Source organism: Canis lupus, chromosome 12 (genome assembly GCF_048164855.1).
Source record: "Canis lupus baileyi chromosome 12, mCanLup2.hap1, whole genome shotgun sequence".
In the NCBI taxonomy this organism is placed as follows: domain Eukaryota; kingdom Metazoa; phylum Chordata; class Mammalia; order Carnivora; family Canidae; genus Canis; species Canis lupus.
The window spans coordinates 795,830-818,166 of NC_132849.1; the positions used below are offsets into that span (position 1 = coordinate 795,830).

At 42.0% G+C, this 22,337-nt stretch overlaps 2 long non-coding RNA genes across 3 annotated transcripts; one reads left to right on the forward strand and one right to left on the reverse strand.

Moving 5' to 3' along the window:
* The first annotated feature begins 875 nt into the window (after nt 1-875).
* On the forward strand, nt 876-17,197 carry LOC140600827 (uncharacterized). 2 transcript variants are annotated; one of them, XR_012003968.1, is made up of 5 exons: nt 876-1,081; nt 1,479-1,589; nt 9,792-11,726; nt 14,073-14,192; nt 16,837-17,197. It is a non-coding gene; the product is annotated as an uncharacterized lncRNA (long non-coding RNA). The 2 variants fall into 2 exon arrangements; XR_012003967.1 differs by lacking the exons at nt 876-1,081; nt 1,479-1,589 and adding an exon at nt 1,609-4,138 and having other exon boundaries at nt 16,837-17,195.
* On the reverse strand, nt 15,698-22,274 carry LOC140600828 (uncharacterized). The gene is made up of 2 exons (XR_012003969.1): nt 22,062-22,274; nt 15,698-16,217 (listed from the first exon to the last, which is right to left on the reverse strand). It is a non-coding gene; the product is annotated as an uncharacterized lncRNA (long non-coding RNA).
* Nucleotides 22,275-22,337: the final 63 nt, after the last annotated feature.

Here is a 22,337-nt window from a genome sequence, read left to right on the forward strand (position 1 = left end):
GACATAATAAACAATTATAATCTGGAGAGTACATTTTTATGATGAGAGAAACAACATTTACAATTTTAGGACTGCAGCCCTAGCAACAGGGAGCAAATTTACTCGTGAGATACTAATGAAGGACCCAGCTTCGACTGAACCTGACATTTTTAAGTGACATTTGGGATACTTGCATCTAAAAGGAAATCTGGAGGACTGCCTATATCTCTTTCTCAGTGACTTTCATCACTGAAATTCCCAAAACTTGTGCACAAGGCCCCAAAACAACAATGTACCTTTAGGAAAAAAATCTGCGGGCCTTCTCTGCCTTAGGTACTGTTGTAGGCACTTGGGTGGACACAGACCATAGATAGGAAACAAATACATAAAGTGCACTGTTCTACAATTATTAATTATTTTAAGCTCCCAAAATGATGGCAACCAGCTCACAAAATTTCCTTGGACTTTCACATCAGCTTGCCTTGTCCGAGCTGGCTCAGGCACATCATGACATGAGAAACGAGGCAAGAATGATGCGGACAGCACAGAGGAAACGAGGCAAGAATGATGTGGATAGCACAAGGGCACAATTCATATTGTGAATCTCATGGACAGGATGTGGGATGTGGACAGGGAGAAACCCAGGACACCTCCAAGTTGGATGGTCCACATAAGCACAAGTGGAATAAAGAAGTCTATCATGGAACACTGGGGTGGGGGGCCTGAGGTGGAGGAGAATCATTTTGTTTCCATAAGTTAAATTTGAGATGTCCATTAGACACAGAAGTGAAAAGACAACACCAAAGGTTCAACCAGTAGTGGACTCAGGTAGGGGATCCCACACAGTGAGGTCACTTCTTTGACAACAGAGCCCATCAGAACTTGGAACCCCTGCAACCAGGCACCCACATTCTAGTGCAGCCCCACATCAGGCTCACTTGGCTGGAGACATCCGCTAGTGAAAGATGTTCTCTTGCTGCCTGCCAACTTCCCGGGGCTCTGGCTTCCAGAAAGCCCAGGGATGCGGCTCTTTCACATGCTGTAGACTTTGGTTCCACCATTACACCCCTCGCCTCAGGGCGTTTGCCAGGAGGTGCCCTAGGTAATATAGAGCAGCCCAGGCCAGGCCAGGCCACCTGTGCCAGTATCCTGGGAAGCCCCATCCCTTCCTCTTCAGTTTCAGGGGACCAGGGATGTGTGGGCAGGTCCCACCTAGGCTGGAGGAGGTTGCAGGGCAGCAGGTTCCCCAGTAATCCCTGCATGGTCACACTGATGTCATGGTGGGGAGGGTGGAAAGACGACTCCTGAGGTGCCTCTTACCCATCCCAGAGTTAACCCAAAGTCCTAGAGCTGCATCCCTTTTCTCTCTTTGGGGGAGATGTGTGCCGAGTGTGCTGTGGTTTGTCTGGAATGGAGTCAGCTGGGTGTGGCGGCCCAGCCAAAGCAGCCAGACCAGGCGATGAGGCCTCCTGCCTGGGTGCCGGGCACTGTCGTTACAGAGCTCCACACAGGAGATGGGGCAGGAGTGTGAGGAAGAGAACCTCTGCTCCACTTCCTTGAGGAATGGGATAGTGCCCTGCACAGCTAAAAGAGACCAGCGCAGACTCGAGGTGAGTGAAGGGCCTGAGGTGATCTAGCTGGGCAGGGCTGCTGGAGTTGAGTGCCTGGCTCGAGCCGAGAAGCCAGGTGCTGAGTCCAAGCCAATTCAGGTGATGGTAACATCTCTGACTCACTGTTCCAACTTGAATAGCTATCTGCACCCTTGGTGACCCAGGAGGAAGAGCTCACCATGGTGCAGGCTATTGGGGTACCCAACATGCTGGAGCAGCCACCTGCTTCAGTGGAGCACCCAGCTTCGGCCCTCGAGCAACACCCTGAATCACATCAAGAAGCCGCCCCAGCTATTGTTGTGGGGCCTACTGAAGCTTCATGCCCTGAGTTGATCAAGCCAGTCAAGGCTGCTGCAGCTGGGTGCTTGGCCCGATCCGAGATGCTAGCTGCTGAGTCCAAGCCAATGCACGAGGCGGTCACACCTCTGATTCAGCGTCCCGACAAGAAGGACCGACCTGCAACCTTGGCTACCCTGGAGGTAGATCACGTCCTGGCACATGCAATCTGGTTCTCCCACATGCTGTAGCAGCCACCTGTCTCAGGGGAGCAACTAGCTTCTGCTCCTGAGCAAGATCCCAAACCACCTCAACAGCCTGCCCCAGCTCCTACCACGGGGCCTGCTGAAGCTTCAGGGCCAGAGGTGATTGAGCCAGTCAAGGCTGCTGGAGTTGAGTGCTTGCCAGGGGCCGAGATGGCACCTGTTGAGTCGAAGCCACTGCAGGTGTTGGTCACACTTCTGATTCACTGTCCCCACCTGGAGGTGCTGCCTGCACTCCTGGCCCCTCCAAGATGTGAGGCAGGCCTCAGTGCCTGGCCTCGAGTTCATCGAAGGGCCGGTGCATCCACCTGCCTTACTGGAGCAGCCAGCCTCTGCCCCCAAGCAGCAGCTGATCATGGCTGCACCCCAACAGAAGGCTTCCCCTCCCCTCTCATTGCGCTGTCTAATTTTTGTTGTGGTTGTCATCAACGTCTATAATTCCTTCATGCATTTTGTTTGTAATAAAGGATAAGTTAACTTCGGACAAAAACTAACTCTGATGCTTTTAAATTACACGTCGTGGTACTTTAGGTCTATTGCCAGTGTTGCACAGGGAGACCAGTGTACTTTCAGACCACAGTGCTTTGAAGCAACTCAATCAGAAGAAGCAATTTGGAAAGAACTGCAATACATGGAGGCTAGACAGCATCTTACTAAAGAATGAAAGGGTCAACAAGGAAATTAAAGAAGAATTTTAAAAATTCATGGAAGAAAATGAAAATAATAACACAACTGTTCAATACAGTCAGCAGGGAGATAAGGCAGTCCTAAGAAGGAAGTATACCGCAACAAGCCCTTCTCAAGAAACAAGAAGGTCTCAAATACACAACCTAACCTTATACCAAAAGGAGGTAGAGAAAGAACAGCAAAAAAAAGCCAAAAACCAGCAAGAGAAGACAAATAATAAATTTGAGCAGGAATCGATGAAACAGAAAACAAAGACTGTACACAAGCTCACAAGACTGATATGCTGCTTATAAGAGATTCCTGTGAGCTTGAAGAGAATAAGATCGATAACCTCCTGATCAAAGAAAAGGCTTCCCAGAGGAATTCTACTAAACATCTAAAGAAATACTACCTATTCTTCTGAATCTGTTTCAAAAAATAGAAATGGAGTAAAATAGGAAAAGAGTTCCAAACTCTTTTTAGAAGGCCAGCATTACCTTGATCCCAAAACCAGACAAAAACCCCACAACAAAAGAATGATAGGCCAATATCCCTGATGAACATGGATGCAGAATTTCTCACCAAACAACTAGCTAACAGGATCCCACAGTACATTAAAAGGATTATTCACCACCACGTCGTGGGATTTATTCCTGGGCTGCAAGAGTTGTTCATCATCTGCAAATCAATCAATGTGAGAGATCACATCAATAAAACGAAGGACAGGGGATCCCTGGGTGGCGCAGCGGTTTGGCGCCAGCCTTTGGCCCGGGGCGCGATCCTGGAGACCCGGGATCGAATCCCACATCGGGTTCCCGGTGCATGGAGCCTGCTTCTCCCTCTGCCTGTGTCTCTGCCTCTCTCTCTCTCTCTTTGTGACTATCATAAATAAATAAATAATTATTTAAAAAAAATAAAATAAAACGAAGGACAAGAACCATATGATCCTCTCAATAGATGCAGAAAAAGCACATGACCAAGTACAGCACCCTTTCTTGATGAAAAAACTCCACAGTGTAGGGATAGAGGGAAAGTGAAAAGACAACACTGAAGGTTCAACCAGGAGTGGACACAGGTAGGGCAGTGAGGTCACTTCTTTGACAACAGAGCCCAACAGAACTCGGAACCCCTGCAACCAGGCACCCACATTCTACTGCAGCCTCACATCAGGCTCACTTGGCTGGAGACATCTGCTAGTGAAAGATGTTCTATTACTGCCTGCTGACTTCCCGGGGCTATGGCTTCCAGAAAGCCCAGGGACGTGGTGGCTCTTTCACATGCTGTAGCCTTTGGTTTCACCATCACACCCCATGCCTCAGGGTGTTTGCCAGGAGGCGCCCTAAGGTAATAATCCCAGGCCAGGCCTTAGAAAAAATGTAAGTCTGTAGTTTTCAATCATCTGGTAATGAACTCTACTGTTAATGATTTTATCAGTTAACTGTCCTAACTCACAAAGGCCTTAAAATATAAGCTTTCCATTTGTACAAGATTCACATTAATTTTACCTTTTCAAGAGTTTGGCACACCTGATTTAAAGTAGTCACTGTGAATACAGGTGAAGTTTTATCTGAAACCATCAGAACAATTAATCACTGTATAAACTAATCGTGAAGAGGTCTGCCACTATCCGACTTGTGACTCCATAGAGCAGGGCACATATGAAACATACAAAGAGATACAGCACAGTATTCTGAGTCTGCCTTACTTCATTCAACATACTCGTGAAATCCATCCCTGCTGCTACGAGAAGCTACACATCATTCATTCCCTTTGCTACATAGCATTCCAATGTATGAATAAACACAAAGCACTCTATCATTAATGAGAATTTGGGAGTTTCTCATTTGGAGTTTATCACACAGCTCTGCTACAAATATTTTAGTCTTTTGGTGAAGAGTATACACTGGCTATATATCCTGGGGCAGAACTACTGGTTCTGAAAGTATGAAGATCATAAAGTTTACCTCCCAAAGCTCCTGCTGGAGAAGTTTCCAAGATGGCTCTATCACTTTACGCTCCCACTCCGTCCACAAAATTTCCATGGCCTTGTAGAATGAAGGAAGCAAGTGCAGAGAGTAAGGAAGACAGGGAGGGGGTCTCTTCATAGTCAAAATGCATGAGCGCTTCATATATGCATATGCATATGTACACGTAAGGTCAATCTGGGTTGACGCATACATTTTCCATCAATCCAGCACTGACTATTTCTGGTGAACATAGGCATTTGTATAAAACCTATAAATAAATTACAAAGAAGAACAGTGTAGAAAGGTAATTATGTAATCAATATTAATATCTAACGCAATTTTTAAAAGAAAAAAGAGAGGAGTAAAAATAAAGACCTGAATAAAATATGCTGGAAATTTCTGCTATTACCAGTTATTAATACTGATGTTTGAACAGAGGTAGCTGTTGAGATTTTTTTTTTTATTTCCCAAGTATTGTCTACTGCAGATTTAAGAACATGTGTAGTCACCTTTTTAGGACTGAGCTAAATTTGAAACATGTTGAAAAAGCTAAGAAGAACCTCTTAGGGAGAAAAAAATGATACAGGAAAATAATTTATAGAGAAATATGGCTTTCAAGGAAATGTTTATATAAAATAGAAGTGAAATCAGGCAACTCTTCTCAGATCTGCCTGACTCTGGGCGGGGGGACAGCAGCTAGTCCTGCATATTCAACATGCCATAAATACACAAGCCTTGCTTCTGGGTAAGTCACGGTGCCTGCTTTAACTCTCCTATCTATTTATGGCTGTGATGTTTGAGAAGTAAGGAAAAATAATTTTTATTAATGTAATATATTGAAGGATTTCCTCTCTTATCAGACATTATTCTTTATATTCTATACATTCACTGTGACCTATATGACTAGCATAGCAGGCACTCTATATTTATTTGAAAGCTTTGCTAGTAATGTATGGAGTTACATCTGTCCCCCTGGAATGGAGCGATGTCATCTTTGATAAAAAGTCAGACACTTAAGTAAAAAACATGGGAAATCATGACATTTAAAAAGTGAAATAATTTAATTTAAAAAGTTAAGTTACTTCTTTAAAATAATGTGTATCAGGTAATAATCCTGACAGAAGTGTTGAGGCATTAATGACAGGGTGGGAGAGAATGTGATAAGACAAGAATTCATGACATGGTTTAAAGAGACATGTGGTCATTGATCAGTGAGGGGCAGCTCTGTAGACAGCACTACCAGTTAATTAATACACACATCTTTAAAAGCTACAAGTTGTGAAGTTGTGACTATTCATCCAGGGCAAGTAAGCTCAATTTTGGAATATATTGTAGAGACAATGCATTTATGATGTTTACATATGAGGAAGGTGCCAGTTGACACCATCAGAGTTTATAACTCAAGCCATCCCTGAGTCTTAACACCTTGTACTGAGGGCAAAAAGGTTGAGTTGACAAGATCAGTATGAAGAGTTACATATTTCAATCTTAATGTGAAACCTGATTCAGCTCACTGGATAATATCAACACCAAATACAGGTTATTTCATATTTTGCTCAGCAATTTATAAAACAGGTCCCAAATAATAACAAATACGTCTTGAATAGTGGTTAATTAGTACATCTATCTAAACCTGCACCCTACCAGAATTCCCTGAAGTAGGCAAAAACTTATTTAAAAAGCTGGGGGGATGAATTAAACTCTGGATCTTAAATAAATTCTGCCAAATAGAGTATAGAAAGTATCAGACAATAGAAAGAGGACTCTGGTCCGTGATTCCAGGTATGATGAAAAAGTCTGTTTGGGATACAAGTAGAGCAGACCTCAGAGGTTGAGTAACCACACGCTCTATCTTGAGAGGTCATGGGCGGTGGGTTCTTTGCAGCTGTTCTTTGGGTCGAGGCTTCAGAGGGCTTCCCCTGGTTTGTGCTCGGAAAGACCACTATGCCAGCAGAAACAGGGGCTAATGTGGGTAAACAGGCTTACAAAATGAGGGTGGACTGCCCCTCCCCACTACTAAATATATGAAACTCATAAGCTATCCCAACACACCACTTGGTAGTGTGAGTTCCAGCTACTTACTAGCTGTGTAACCTAGGTTAATAAGTTAACGTGACGTCCTTACCAACATCAATTCCTGCATCTGAAAAACAGGAATGATAATAATAATACTAACTTGTGGATACTGCCTGGGTTGGTGGAGACACAGAATGTAAAGCAGTAAAATATATGAGACACATAGGAAGAGCTCAATAAATATTGGTTAAGATCATTATTAATGTCCATAACATCTATAATGAAGCTTTTATTGTCCTTTGTGTGGCTTCACTATGTCATATGACAGGCAAGTGGACATAGGATCTGGCAAAGTAGATGACAGACAAACTATTTCATATCTCTTCACCAGATTATGGAGAACTATGCTTAATTCCAAACAAAATTCTGTAGAGTTTACATCAACTTCCAATAACTGTGCCTACACGAATGAGAAAACAGAAAGGTCCCAGTTGCTTTGTTAACAAGAAAAGATTCTTAAAAATAAAAAAAAAAAGATTCTTTACTCTGAAACAGGGGGTTTACCCTGGAGAACCACTGTTTTACTGTGAAAGCAACGTCCTACAAGAAGTACGAAACAATGTTAGAAAATTTCTAATTTATCTTCTCAACAGAATTCAAAAGATTCTTCAGCTTTCACAATACAGCACTCATGATACACTAGGAAAGCTTAGAGATTTTTTAAAGGTTGCTTTAAAAGTATAAATATATATGGTATATAAAGATATGTAACCTATTTGTTCTAAGTTTTTTCTTTACTCTTTTTTTTTTCAACTAACAAACTGGATACACTCTGTGCCCTACACACTATGACACAGCAGTGTGTCAAAATTTCATTGATTATATAACTGCCTGTATGGTCTACTGTGCTTTTGATTAATTTTTGATTAGTTAATTGCATTAATTTTTGAGATCACTTTGAACAAAAGTTTTCCCTTTTTAATATTCACTCTTCTTGTCCAGGACAACAGCATTCAAATTTTGTATAATAAACAGTCAATAAGCATTTATGAAATGAATAAATAAATGCCACCCGATTATTTTTTACAATGCTCTTAATAAAGGTCCTAACATTTCTCTTCAAGGTTATTTCAAAGCATTTTGTGTTTTTGGTCAATTAAATCTTTTTCTTCCTGCAGAGTTTTCTATTAAACTGTCACTATTTACTAACTTAAAGGATGCTGAGCAGAACTTTTTCCTTTGGCCAACAATTGGCAGCATAGGAACAACTTTTTATGAAAACCCAAAGGAAGCTGTAAGTAATTTTCATTTTAAAGAGAATGACTTGCAACAGGGCTAGATCCTTCCACCCAACTAGTCAAGTGTGCCAAAACTGCACAATACCACCGGATCCAGTTCTCCTTCTACTATCCCATTTCTCTAAGTTGGCTGAAAAGCACGCTAAGAATTTCTTCTCACCTGGACATTTCTGAAGAAGGCTGTCCTACTGGAGCAACTCATACTGGGAAGGGACAACGGTGTGGTTAGCTGACAGGGACCAAAGGGAGACAAAACTGCTACTCTCCAACGAAATGAGGGGTGGGCTTGAAACCAAGTTGAAAACTGTCCCCAAATACTCTTATCTTTACTGAGGACATTCCTTTCTTGGCAAAGACTCCAAACACATACAGAACCAATTCAGAGTCACCACCCTCTCATCCCTATCTCATTTAACATCACCTGTTACTTAACACCTATCATATCTCCTGTCTCTCCTTTGACCATGCATTCCAGACGATTTAGAAGGGGTGGGGAGAGATGTCCCCCAAACACACTTTTTCCCCACAAGACTCTGAATGGGTATACCGTGGTCTTTCCCCACTCAGGTCCCTCACTTAAATTGGACTGTGGCTGGGTTTTAAATAAGTTATTATTTGTGCTTAGTGTTTGGCACTTATTAAATATACAATCAAGGTAATGAATTTATAAATGTGAAGAAAGTTATCCAAGCTTTATCTCACATGGGAACAAACCTAGTCATTCTATTTCCACTCTGGAAAAGAGGATGCAAAAGACGTCACAACAAAATGTTCCAAAATAACATTTAATTAGAATAGTAAAATATGAGCAATAGCAAATAAAATGTCTTCATTCCGACAGTTTTTTAAGAGGTTGAAACCAAAGCATTTGCCCAGAAAGTTTTATGTATCTAGATCTCAGACTGTACCTATCATGGTTTCTTTTTAGTTCATCTAATAAATGGCCTAGCCACAATGAGTTCAAACAAATATTTAAATTAGATGCCCATTTAGTAATTTTGGTTAAATATTTATTTTTTGATTCATCTGTACTTTAGTACACTTGTGGATATTTTTCAAAGGGTAAAACAACTGCTATAGTACCATTTAATGATTTCATTAATATAAATTTGTTTGGGAAGCCAGGTTTAAGATGGAGAACCCCCCCCCCCCGCCGGCGTGCATGGTGTGCTAGTCTCTTCTGTGGCAGATGCTCCAGGCCCCTGCCCCAGGACGTGCAGCCATGTATCTTCCCCGGCCTCTCCTCTCCGCACAAGGTAGGTGACCAGGTGTGCCACTGAAGGCTTTTCCTAGCGCCAGCCTTTTCTGTGACCACTGTTCTTCAAGGACACCTTATGTGGTCCTAGAGTGTATCATGGTCCTTTTCTATCTTGCACTTACCCAAGGGTCTGTGAGCCAATTCTGACCTCTTCAGACTCCACTGGCTGGTCACCCAGGAGTATCCTTGGGTGTGATATGGAAGGAAGGTACAGGTAGGACACTGGGGGCCTGATATGGCGGTTGGCCTGCTTACATAGCTCGCTTTCACTTTCCGGTCCTGCTCTCACCTGGTCCTGGGGGCACCATGTCCAGATGGTAGGGCAATCCATCTTACGGGGTCTGCCTTTGGTTCTGCCTGACGGTAGGACTTGGTGGATCTAAGGAGATCCAGCTCATGTTGGCTGGTCCCGGCGAGTGCCCATCTGTTATCCCACAGTTACATCCCGTCTCTTCCAGGGTACAGCCGCAAGCCCAGATAAAATCTCTTCTTCAAATGTGCATGTGATTCCGTGCTGCAGATGGTTTGTCCTTGGTCCCAGATCCTGGGTGTCCCCATCATGATGGAGCATTGCGAAGAACCACATACAGCCTTTCTTTGGGCCACACTCAGTACTGAGTAAGCACAGGACTTTCCACGTGTGGAGTTGCTGCCTGAAGAGCCTGAGGAAACCTGACAAGTGTTGTGTTTCTTCCTGGTGCTGGGAAGTACTGTCCTAATAAGTTGTTCTTAATTTTGGAGATGGTGCTCAGGCACGTCTAGACCTCTAGACACCTAAATAACACTGAGTGTCTTTCAGAACACCTTCTCACTAGTGCATTTCTTATTAGGTTAATAAATTTAATGTCCTTGGAGTGTTCTTCAAACATAGTCAACTGGTGGGGTTTTGACCTCTTTGCTTTATCCACTTTTATTCCCACTGCTCTGAGTCTTTCATCCTTCTTCTGCTACATGCTCTGAAATCCTGACACTTCAATTCTCTTCACGTGGACCATCACTCTTCCAAAACTTCTAGCAAATTGAGCAGCAAAGGAGGACCATGGACCCTGAGCCCTGATGTGAGATTCTTACCAGAGGAGTTTACTCCCATTTCATTACGTTCTTCCTCACTAACTTTGCATGCAATCCCCCTTGATTCAATCCATTCTGATTCGGTCTCATGACTTCCAGAGCCTACCATACACATTGGGGGCAGCTACTTCAGCATATAGTACTTTTCTCTCTTTAGCCATTCCAACACTTCCGCATCATGACTGGACCCTAGTGCCTGGTATGATGATGAGGAGGTATTAGAGTTGTTGCCTTGCAAGGCAGCAGCCTTTATAATGTTTTCAAGTACCAGCCTTCTGCCAGGAGGAATGGGAGACTTCTGCAGAGTCCGAAGGCTCAAAGGAACCTCGAATGAAATTTACCTACGTATCCCGACTCCCAATTTCAGGGCCCCATGCCTTTCTAATCAAGTCCTACCAAGCCAAGACAACGTGAACAGGGTAAAAAAAGCTCAGCCAGTGTTGAGAATTTCAACTTTTCTGGAGTTCTGTTCCTTAAAGAAAGTCTGGGTCTGATTTTTACCATTTCCTGCCCCCTGCCTATAGAGGAAAAGTGTCTGCATATGGTGCCAAGGAGACATTCTGGCTTCCACGTGTTTCTTTCTACTGTGATTAATCACCACCTACCTTTAACTGTCTTCTTCCAATGCACTGAATGATCCCAACAAAGGCTATCAAATTCCATAGTTCAAAATAATTGTTATTTCTTCCAAATGTTTATAATACCTGATACTGCCATTTCTAGTGTGTGCAAATGTTCTCACAAATGTATTCTCTTCCAGCATCCCAGCGCAGATCATCACCAGTGAGAGTTTTAATATCTCACTACAGTGGGCCCTCGCTGGCAGCCTCCAGGGGATGATGCATCTCCAGAATCCCATTTTAGAGTTGGTATCCTAAGATCACATCCTGTATCAACTGATGTGTGTTGAGTTCCCAGGGAAACAGACACCAACTTTCTGAGATTTGCATACAGAAAGTTTATGGAGAGGTGCTCTGAAACAACACCCTTAAGAGATGAGAGAAATTGTTGTGGGTACAAGCAAAAGTTAAACAGTGATGCAACTGCAAGAGGGATCTCATCAGCCTATCCTACTGGAAGCTCTAGAGCTGAGATGCTCTTCAGAGATGTCCCCACAGAAACCAGAAAGGCCTTTGTAAAGCTGGATTCGTGAATCTCTGGATGCATCTGTCCCCTTGGGAGGGGATAATCTTGAGTGGGCCAGCTTCCTTCAGGAGACAGTCATTACTGGAGAGAGTCAATGAAATATCAACCAACACATCTGCACATGCGGTCAGTCTCAAAGGCAGCCAGGCAGCCCACCACAACATCCTCTCCTGGAGGTACAATAACCAGACTGTTTCCGGCCCTTGTCTCATTACGGGCACCACAGGCAAATGAAAATGCCTGATCCTCTGAGTCAGACACCTAAGAGTCCCTACTCAGAGTATTCAACAACAACAAGTCTCCAGTAGGGCTAATCACACCCATAACTCAGACTTGTTGAGAGATTCACTCTATACAAAAATGTGTTAATAATCTGTTCTGAGACAGGCACTGATCTGCTTCTTGCCCTCATGGAGATTTTAGCACAGTGAAAGGCTAGGAAATTCTCACAGACTGTGGTGTTAAACAAACACAGAGAAGGGACCCTGAGCTAGACCTGAGGGCCTTTGGATGTTTTCCCAAAGGAATGCTGGGAAAATGCCCGCAGAGTGTCTGGATTTAGCTTCTCAATAAACGAAACCCCTGGGCTGCTTTTCCTGAAGGTTTCCCTGTCCCCTAGGGTGTCAGACATGGCTCTGTATGCAGCAGGCCTCCAGGCAACGAGTGTGCACATCATGGGTGAATGGTCTTGCTCTCTCAGATGCAGTATCTGCCTGTGACGTGGCTGAGACAGATGGCACTCGGGGGCTCTGTGGACAGCTCATGACTGTGCGTTAGCCAGGAGCATGGCAGGCCGCTGCTCCCTGCTCTGGGATCTGGGTCTGAGTCCCTCTTTAACCAGGGCAGCCGGTAAGAGAGGGAGTGAGCATGGCTGTGGGGAGGAAACCACAGCATCCCTAAGGGATGGCACACTGCCGAGAAGGGATAGAGAACTGTATCTAGATCCCTGTCAGGCACAGTAGGCTAATAATGTGTTTTCAAAGTGTTCTTGACAGCAAAATGTCTTGAAAATAGAGACATTTAGGCCCTCCAGCCAATGGGGAAGCTAGCATCCCCTTAGGAGTTGAGCCCCCACACTGGAGCTCCTCTGAACTGAGAGAGATGTGTTTGGGGCCCAAGCTGACTGCTGGGAGCCTGCTGCAAGCAGCTGAGGGAGGGTGGGAGGGAGGGCACCCAGGAGAAGGAGCTGTGTAACCTTGCAGATGCAGGTCTAAGGAGTCAGTCTGGGGTTCCATCCCAGGGCTACCACATATCTCTAGTGCACACTTCCTCTACTTGGGTCTCACAGAGTTACTCACTTAGCTGCTGAATGTGGAGAGGGGCATAGAGTCACCCAGAGAGAGCAGGAAGTACAAACCAGTCAGCCCCAGAAACACGTATCTTCTCCCAAGAGGGCCCTTGGCAGTACGGAAAAATGGGAATGTTTCTCCTTGACACTTGTGTGGGCCCCTCTGCCCCCGAGCCTGCCCTCTTATCCCTGCCAGCTGCTCTAGGCTGCACTAGATTCCCCATGCCATGCAGGCCCGACTCGCCAGATGATGACTGTCACAGACGTTCCCGTAGACCTTTCAGTCCTTCTATGCCAAGTACTGCCCCATATTAATTCAACCTTCTTACATAGTGTCTGTTCTGTCACATTGGCCCTCACTCTCCTACACACACCCTGTGCCTTCTGCGTCCTCACTAGTCTCTTCTCCTTTGTGTCTTTGTGTGTTGCCTGTCCTTTAAAGGTCACGTCAGCACCCAACTGGTCAGGCTTCCTGATCAGCAGATAAAACAACAAATTATCTTCCCTCTTCTGACAATTCAACATGCAATAATTATAAGACCTATTCATCACTTCCCATCCGAGGCCTAGGACTGTGGTGTTCATTTGTACCATAACTCTCTGGCTAATGCTCAGGTCCTTTGATAGCAGAAGCCTCATTTACATTTCTGTTCTGGCTCCCTAAACCTTAGCAGGTGTTTGGGAAAAGGATGAGCATTGGCTTATGCCTTCCAAAGATCTCTTAAAGATTAAAAAGGGAAAAAAACTATACCCAAGTGAAGGTTGAAAGTAGTAGAAAATGTAAAGCTTGTTTCGAAGAGAACTGTTTCTCCCTAGTCACCTATCGTGTCTTTTTGAACCCCACTAATACATGAGCTGTCTCCACAGAGGCCAGAACTGAAGGTCAATGATATGGTCCTAGCCTGTGAACAAGCAAGGCCCTGAATTCCTTACCTAAGGTGTTGTTACACAGCCCAAGACACCATCTGGTTTATACTAGTTCTCAGAGCATGCCCTCAGCTCTTTCTCCTTATGCTAAGACAACCTTCTGACATCAGGGGCTGAATTTTGCATAATTTTGGTGTTGTGTCCACCCCAGAGTGAACAATGGATATATGTTACACATATGTTGACTCAATGTACATACTCCATCTTTCCTCATGAATTATCATAAGCTTCCTTGCCCTTTTCATCAATATATATGTAACTACAAACCCCTATGATTATAAAAAAAACTTGTTCTCTCCTGTTTCAGGGAGGCAGAAGAGGGGAAGCTTGCTCTCCTTGTTTGGCTGCCTCTCAAAAACCCTTTCCTTACTGCACACCTGATGTCTCAGTGATTGACCTTGCTGCACATTGCACAGACAGACTTGGGGTCAGTTACAAAAGGAATATATTTCTTTATAGTTAACATTTTCATTAATGATATAAATGAAGTGAATTTTAGTAAATTAGGCCATCAAACTGGCTTTCCAATGAAACCCACAGGGTTCAGAAGGTCCTGAATGTTTCAAAATTAATCAAAATGAGTTTACTTGGTACGATGTTCTGCATGTAGCCCCAGGCACCTCAACAAGAAGCATGAGCTGGTTAACTCAGAGTAAAGTGTGAATGAAGGGATTGTACTTGAGAGTAAGCTGCCATTGATTACACTGCGATGGAGTTTCGAGAAATGAATCCATTCTGTGTTGATAGAAAGTTCAGTTGCTAAATCTAGGGCAGGTGGGCAGGAAAACCATGCACCCAATTCCAGGACAAACACTCAGGAATGGGGCCATTGCCAAGCAAAAATAGATGAGTTGAATTATGATGGTGCCCCCAGGTTATGACAGGTTTTTTTTTTTCCCCCTGTAAGTGAAAGAAAAATCATCACTTTCTCTAGGCTAAAGGAAATCTGGAACAGGAATGGGTTTGAGAAAAGAGGCATATTCAAATTCCGTTGCCAGGCCAACACATAAAGAGTTTAGAATTCATTGCTCCTGTCCTCACAATAAGCAAAAAGGCTGAACAAACTGAAAACAACTCTTCTTAGATGTGTCAGAAAACTGAGGTCTCAAGCAAACAGTTGACCTAATACATATATATAGTATTATAAGTATAATATATTATAATATAATTTAATATATTTAGAATATAATCTAATGCAATATTATAAATATATAGAGGTATAATAGATTATATAGAAAAATTTACATATAAATATATATTCAATAATATATATTCAATAATATATATTCAATAACATATACTAACATAAATATATTTAATAAGTATTTATATTTTGGTATTATTTAAATTGAACTTTAATAATATTTAATATTCATTTAAAATAAATATTGGTATTTATTTTATATTAATTTAATTAATATATTTAATATTAATGTATCGACTATATTTTATTTTATTTTATTTATTTATTTTTTTTTTTAATTTTTTATTTATTTATTTATGATAGTCACAGAGAGAGAGAGAGAGAGGCAGAGACACAGGCAGAGGGAGAAGCAGGCTCCATGCACCGGGAGCCCGATGTGGGATTCGATCCCGGGTCTCCAGGATCGTGCCCTGGGCCAAAGGCAGGCGCCAAACCGCTGCGCCACCCAGGGATCCCTCGACTATATTTTAATAGATATAATATACATTTAATAAATGTATTAAATATTTTAAATATAGGGAAGCCCGAGTGGCTCAGTGGTTTAGTGCCGCCTTCAGCCTAGGGCATAATCCTCTGTCTCTCTCTCTCTCTCTGTGTCTCTCACGAATAAATATATAAATATATATATATTAAATATATATGAATATATAATTTTAAAACTCAATTATAACTATCATACAGTGTTACATTAATTTCAGGTGTACAATATAATGATTCAATAAGTGAAGTCGTTTTTCTAAAAAAATGTTTTATTTATTCATGAGAGATACAGAGAGGCAGAGACACAGGCAGAGGGAGAAGCAGGTTCCCTGCAGGGAGGCCGGTGTTGGACTCGATTCCAGGGCCCCAGGATCACACCCTGAGCCAAAGGCAGAGGCTCAACCACTGAGCCACCTAGGTGTCCCTCAAGATGTGAATTCTTAATCCCCTTTGTCTATTCCACCCAATTCCCCACCAACCTTCCATCTGGAAGCCACTGGTTTGTCCTCCATATTTGATTCTGGGTTTTTTTTTTTTTTTGTCTCTTTGGTTTTTTGTTTATTTGTCTCTTAAATTCCACATATGAGTGAAATCATATGGCGTTTGTCTTTGTCTTGCTGACTCATTTCACTTAGCATAATAACCTCTAGGTCCATCCATGGTGTTGCAAATGGGAAGATTCATTCTTTTTATAGCCAAATAAAATCTTGAAAAAGAAGAACATAACTGGAGGTGTCACAATCACTGATTTCAAGATGCACTTCAAAGCTGTAGTAATTAAAATAGTACAGGGATAGCACAAAAATAGGCACACAGATCAATAGAACAGAAAGAAGAGTCCAGAAATAAACCCATGCTTTTATAATCAATTAATCTATGACAAAGGAAACAGAATATACAATGGGAAACACATTTTCTTCAACAAATTATTTTGAGAAAAATAGGACAAATGCATGCAAAAGATGAAACCGGACCATTTCCTTACATCATACACACACACACACACACACACACACACACCTCAAAAAAGATCAAAGAGGCAAATGTGAGATCTGAAACTATAAAACTCCTGGAAGAAAACATAGGTAGTAATTTCTTTGACATTGGAAGTAGAAACGCTTTTCTAGCTATGTCTCCTGAGGCAAGAGAAACAAAAGTAAAATTAAACTACTGGGACCATGCCAAAATAAAAAGCTTTTGCACAGCAAAGGAAAATATCAACACAAAAGGGCAACCTATGGAATGGGAAAAATGACATATCTGATAAAGAGGTTAAAATCCAAAATATATAAAGGACTTAAGCAACTCAACAGAACCCCCCCCCAAAAAATACATGACTTTTTAAAATTTATTTTATTTTTAAAAGATATTTATTTATTCATGATAGACAGAGAGAGAGAGAAGCAGAGACACAGGCAGAGGGGGAAGCAGGCTCCAGGCCGGGAGCCCGACGCGGGACTCGATCCTGGGACTCCAGGATCGCGCCCTGGGCCAAAGGCAGGCACCAAACCGCTGAGCCACCCAGGGACCCCTACATGACTTTTTAATAAAAAAAAATTTAACAAGCATTTGATAAGTTGTATTCATGATGGAAAATATCCTAACAAATGAGGAATAGAAAGAAGCATCATTGATCTTATAAATTGTAGCTGTATGTTGAATCATATGAACTTGCCATTTTTGTATATCTAATCCCTAAAACAAATATCATATTTATAGTAAATTATTTTAAAATAAAACAAGAAAAGTTTGCCTATTTTGACTGCTGCTATTGAATATCGTATCAGTGTCTAAGACAAGAAAAAGAAATACATTACATATGAATTTTGGGAAGAGGTACATAAGGCGGACCTACAAGCAGCAAGACTGAAAATAGAACCAGAATTCATACAAAAAGTTTTAGAATTAATGCAGTTTTGTTGTAAACACACGCTCTCACACTTCCTTGTCGAACATAGATCCTGCGTAATAGACACTCAATATGAGTTTGCTGGGTTGTTATGTAGGGTCATCTCCAAGAGGGCACTTGTGTCATTACTGGGAAGGCAGCATATGGTCCATGACTCAGGATGGCTAACGTCCAAGTGGCCACGGATATATCAAATTCAGGCTATCAGTCCTCCATCTCCACCCTCTGAAATGTGGGAAATTTCATGCTGCTGGTATGATGAGGGATGTCAAGCAGTTGGGGACTAAATGGTATATAAGCCGTTATGGGGGAGAGCCTTCACTCTGCAAGCACCCACTTGCAAGGGTGCTTGTCTGTCCTCCCTGCAGGATTATGAATTTTGAGGACAAGATCTGTTCATTTGGCTATCCCCGGAATCTGGTGAAGCCTTGGCTTTATAAAAGGGAGTTGTTCAAAAATAAATAAATAAAAGGGAGTTGCAAATGTTTATGATTATTGAACAGTTGTAAGTTATTTATCTTACTTCTGAAATGGAAATATAAAAATAAATCCCTTTTAGGCAATAGATCCACAGGGCAATTAACTGCAAAAGTTACCTAGCTCTAGAGCCCACATCCCTTATGGTGTTACCTACACATGGTGTCCACTCTGACCTGACATTTGCAAACCAAGGCTGTGTACTATCCCATCCTATAATGTACTCAGTCTGCAGTAGGGTGTCGGCTTCCAAGGCCACTTAAAGCTTTTAACACTGTATGACCCGGTGGCCATCTCTGAATTAGAACATACCCCCATCGTCTTGAGAAAATATTCCACAGAGTAAAGGAAATTTATAAATCTTAGAAAGAAAGAAACTTTATAAAGTCCGTTCAATACAGGACTTTATACAGTTCATTAAATGTCTCTCTGTACATTCACTAAGCCCATTCACTAAGATCTTTTATGCATTCAAACAATTAAATCAGGGGCTCTACCTACATCAATGGTTAGATTGTTGAAGCCAATCAAAGGTTCAAAGATACTACAAAAGGAAAGGAACTTCAATTGTCCCTGAGGGATCAATTCACACCTTGAAATCTTCATCTAAAAACCTTTCTTAATGGGTTGCTGACTAATATATGCTTAAATTCTAATGAGGACGATAATAGAAACATAATAGAGCTGTCTGGGTTACTTTTTTAATGGCAGTACCCGTTGGTTAGTCTACAATGAGCAGCAGATAATCCAAGTAGGAGGAAGAATCTAACTTTAAATCCATAAGTACAATTGAGCATGTAGAAACAAAAGAAAAATGGGTCAGCAGTAAAAACCTTTTTTCATGAATCACTTCTGGCTGGATGCTTTGTCCATAATAGGGTATGCAATCACGTCAGTTTCCCAGAGTTACTGAGCTGTATTTCAGGGTTCATGAGTTTTTTCATAAACTTTTATTTTTTATTTATTTATTTATTTTTTTAAACTTTTAAATTGATGAGTAAAGTACCGACATAAAGGCGTACTGATTGATGCATCTTCAGGTGAGTTTCGGAGAGAACACACCCATGTGACCAACCACCTCCAAGAACCATAGATAGAATCCGCTCTCCTGTCCCAGTAACTACTCACAGTCCCTCCCCAGGTAATGCAGTCCTGACTTGTGATAGGACTAGATAGTATAGATTCATTTGGCTGTTTTAGATCTTGAGAAGCAGTGTATTGCCCTCCGTGTCTGGCTTCTGTTTCTCACCACTTCCTTGGTGATACACATCCCTACCGTTGGTGGTAGTAGCAGTTTCTTAGGTACCTGTTCCTGGGTTTCTGCTGGGCAATTTCTGGATCACCATAGCCGAAACACGCACTTTAGTAGGGTCAGCAGGCAGCGTTCCTCCTGGCTTTACCAACTCATACTCCAAATCCCTCAGGAATGAAAATTCCAGTTGTTCCATGTGTTCTTCAACACTTGACAGCAGCACGTTTTCTGTTTCACCCATTCCGGAGAGTACGCAGTGTTACCTGATTGTGACTTCAATTTGCATTTCCCTGATGAAAAACTAGTTTGAGTGCCTTTTTATATATTTATTATCTATTTGGATATTTGTTTTATGAGATACCTATGCAAAGTACTTTGCCCCCTTTTTTCTATTCTACATATTTGAAAAGCTCTATATGAACTCTGGATAAAAGCCTTTTGTAACATAAATAATGTAGGTATCTTCTCCTACAGTCTGGCCCACCTTTTCACTCTGGTAATGGTCTATCTGAAAAACATTTTAATGTGGCCCAATGTATGAGGCTTTTGCTCTGTGTTTCATGCCTTCGCACCTGTGTTCATAATCCATGTTGCATGCTAGAAGCTCTTTTATTTTACTCTTCACAATTTGATCTACAATCTTGGAAATTATTACTGCTTGTTCGGTAAATTAAAGGTTAAGATTAATTTCTCCTTTTCAGCCTCTCTGTTTCTTGTAGTTCTTTCTTCATTTAAAAATTCTATACTTCTTTTTCAGTTTCATTGCCTCCTTTCTGAGATTTTCTAATCCTTTTTTTATACTGATTATTCATATCTTACATTTCCTTAAGTATTTGAAATAGGTTTTGAAATAGGTTTTGAAATAGGTTTTGAAATATGAGGTCATAGTTTTCCTGTATTTTACAAGCATGTCTTTCTGATATTCTTTCTTTGACTGTAAGGATGTTATCCTGTTCCTTGCATTTGTCTCATAAAAAAAACATTATATGGGATTCAGCTATCATCCTTTGCTCTAACTCATTTTTATATGAAACTGGTTTTCATGGAGTTTTAGAAGGGAGTTCAGGAGAACATTTTTAGCTTCACATCTACAGTTGTTTTTGTTGGTTTTGCTGCTGCTGCTGCTTTAGTGAAAGAGGTAAACACATTGGTTTAGTGCTTTCTGCAGTCAACAAGCTCTGTCTCCTTCCACACTTTTATCTGAACCTCTGATTTCTTTGCCCATTGTCCCTCATATGGCCTCTCTTCCCAGTAGGTTATGTCCTCCGTGTGGAGCTCTATCTCAGAAGGGATCTTCAGCTGGGTAGTTTTACAGGTGGTGAGGCCTGGATTGCTCAAGCCCTTAAAATATTACAGAAGATGCCCTGAACTCTCTCATGAATTAAAACAGGCCACAGCCACCCCAGTTCCAACTGCTCTTCTCAAATTGCCCCACTGGGTTTACCCGTGTTCACCAGTTGGCTGCTATGGGTTCTGCTCTTAGGTCCATCAGACACCCTCTTCCTTTCCTGTTTCACCCCAAACAATGCACAGAGGACGTGGAACAGTTGAGGCTTTCTGTACCTGAACACATCTTGTGATGCTAAGGGATGATTTGTCAGTTAGTTCTGTGGTATATATTGTCTTCCATTTCTGGTTTCCTGTACATTTATACAAATGGTTTCAGGGATATTCAAAACCTAAGCTTGTGCTGCTGTCACATTTTCACAAAATTTTTTCATGAGACTCTTTTTTAATTTCCTCAGAGTTTTGGAATTTGCCACATCCCAAGCGAGGTGGGAAAGAAGATACTTTCTGTCTGCTGTGAGCCCTTCCCTCTTTAAAATTTCTAGCCTACTTCCTCTCCACAGGGCCTAGGGAACCTAACTTGGAAATTTACCAATTAGAGATTCTGGAGACTATGTTTTGAAAATTGAAAACTCATTCCAGAGCAGGATCTAACATATTTTCCAGCACAACTTGGTTAACTGTCAAGCCTGCACAGTGCACCTGCCTACCCTCATACGAGGAAATGAACAACTACACTGTGTTAGATCATATAGTGGCACTTTGCTGCCCCGTGTCTTCTGGCATCATTTGCTATTGATTGTAGTATATTAACTCCATATTTCATTGTACCCTGCTGGTTGTAGTACAACTCTCAGAAAGATGTGGTAAATAAAGGGAAAAGAAGAATATAAACACTGGCAAGCTGACTTTAAAACCCATTGTGAGGGGATCCCTGGGTGGCTCAGTAGTTTAGCGCCGGCCTTTGAGTCCTGGGATTAAGTCCCGCGTCAGGCTCCTGGCATGGAGCCTGCTTCTCCCTCTGCCTGTGTCTCTACCTCTCTCCCTCTATGTCTATCACAAATAAATAAATAAATAAATAAATAAATAAATAAATAAATAAAAATCTTAAAAAAAAAATAAAACCCATTGTGAGCACAGGGAGGTTAGGCATGTTCCCAGAGCTGTGCCAACAGCATTTGCAGAAGAAATAAACAAAGTTAGCTTGCAGGGGATTTGGATATTACTAAACCAACAGAGACAAATAAATGCAAGCTTTCATGGAGGAAGGTTATTAAATTGTAGAACAGGATATCCTGGGGAGTCTGAAGTCTTCCATGAAAAATCTTAAAAGTAAACAAGAAATTGATTGTCTAGGACCTAAGAGGCATAGGAGTTGAGCCCGACAATGTTGAAAAGCACAAATCAGGCTGCCTAGGTAAATGTTTGTAGGCCAGGGCAGGCTTCAAGCACAAGGATAAATAATAAGAAGCAAGCTGTGTCTGGGGCTCTTCTCTGAAATTGCCGCAATTCTTTCCCTCTTGCCAGTCCTCCGATAGGATATTCCCATTCTCTCACATTCAATCCATCCTTATTCCCATTCCTTGTTCCTATTCTAATCCCACGATGTTAAGTGACACCACAGCAATGGCTAATGTGTCACCTAAAAGTAAGGCATAATCCTGAGACAATTACTAAGGATGCTTACATTTTAGGAAGCTCTTCCAGAGTTTTACTTTTGATTCCAGGATTAGCCATCTAGTTGAATGTTTCTTACCCGGTGATGCAGGCTGAAGGAAAACGGGAGTCAAGGGAGCTCTCGGAGAAAAAGATGTTAGTGTGGACAACAGGTTTGGGCAGCCTAACCTTCTTATTGAGACCATCGGCCCCTCCCGCGCACCGCCCGCCGCGGCTGCGCTACCTGCGGCCAGAGCCCTCCTCCCTTGGCCCGGCCCTGGCGGGAGCGGGAGCGCGAGGTGCTGCG